At 38.4% G+C, this 1,500-nt stretch overlaps 1 pseudogene; it reads right to left on the reverse strand.

The window, feature by feature from the left end:
• Positions 1-490: 490 nt before the first annotated feature.
• Positions 491-1,249, reverse strand: LOC139511016 (uncharacterized; annotated as a pseudogene).
• Positions 1,250-1,500: the final 251 nt, after the last annotated feature.

Genomic DNA, 1,500 nt, shown 5'->3' on the forward strand with positions numbered 1-1,500 from the left:
AAATGGTACTTCTAGAATACAGCCATTGCCAATTAGCTCGGTTACCGCTTCAATTAGAAACAAACTATTTTCTAAGGCAGATTTATTATTCCGAAATTGCATTGGAGGGGGTTGTTTCATAAATGGAATTATATAACCCATTTCAATGGTGTCCAACACAAATTTGTTGGCCCCAATGTGTTTTTAGAACTCTATATGTTTAAATAAGCTTGATTTTAATCCTTTAGCGATTTTTAAAAAATCTATATATTTATCAAAATATTTAACATGTTGAAAGAGAACATTAATATGACCAAATAACATTAAATTGTCAACAAAAGTAATATACTCATCTTGTATCTTTTCACTTTGACAAGGTTCCAAAGGTTGGTTTGTTTGTAGCTTTTGGGCAGTTCCTCTTGAAGTGGCCAGTTTGATGACACTCGTAATAGGTGTCGTGTGGAGTCGCCTCGCGGCGACGGAACCTATGAAAGGGCTACTGGGTAGCGTTCTAATGCTGATAATAACTGTTACTAGTATCAGTAGAGTTGGCAGGTCTAGAAACGGTGGCGGACGGCTTTGAGTACGGTTTTCCTCGGGTTTTCTTTTCTTAGATTGTCTTGAGGGCCCTGCTTTCTGCTTGCCGCAAACGTTTGTCATCTTCTGAGTCTGATGCCAGGTCATCACTTTCGTATTCTCGGACTGTGGATCAGGCTGCTGGCGACTTGTCGGCAATCCGAATCAATTTATTCCTCCTGTTGATTTTTAGAATAAGGCCCGATATCAAATTGGTGCTTACGGAATCTTCCGCGGATGTACGTTTCTGAATCTTCCGCGGATGTACGTTTCTGAATCTTCTGAAATTCGGAAACAATATCTTAGTTGAAGGAATATTGAATCTGATTTCCCTCACCCTTAAGCTTAACTGACATTTCCTTCTTGAGTTTCTTAGCTAGGGAGTCGTTCCCGGAGACTAACTCGTTCTTCAGAGAAGAAATCTTACTATCAAAATATGAAGTAGAAAGCTCAAAAGTTTGATCACTTATCTGTGGTACAGAACTAGACTTGTCACCTGAACGTACTGGTGGCTCGTGCAAAAGCAAAGTATCCTAGTCGTCTAAGTGGTTTTCTGTCATTATTTGTGTAACGAAACGGAGGTATGCTAGGCAGAACGACGTATAACTAGTTATAAAAATATCTATTATTTATAATAAGATTCTACACGAGAATCACGATCCTACCCTCGTACAAACGGGTAGGATACCTGCATTGCGACATACAATAGCCAATCAAATCTTACAATAACAAACCAGGTATGCAACCATGTGCTCATCAACACGTGTTGAACATAAACAAACACAGACATGTGCTTCTGATACTATTAATAAATATATTTCCAAATGGTGAAGTTGAAATCATCCCATCGTATATTTTATGAGAGCCATCACAAGTTGTTTGAGCGTTATGGAATATCCGTTTCACAAATGAAAGCGTATATGTTTCTAATGTCGTACTACAATC

This window comes from Mytilus edulis, chromosome 2 (assembly GCF_963676685.1).
Source record: "Mytilus edulis chromosome 2, xbMytEdul2.2, whole genome shotgun sequence".
In the NCBI taxonomy this organism is placed as follows: domain Eukaryota; kingdom Metazoa; phylum Mollusca; class Bivalvia; order Mytilida; family Mytilidae; genus Mytilus; species Mytilus edulis.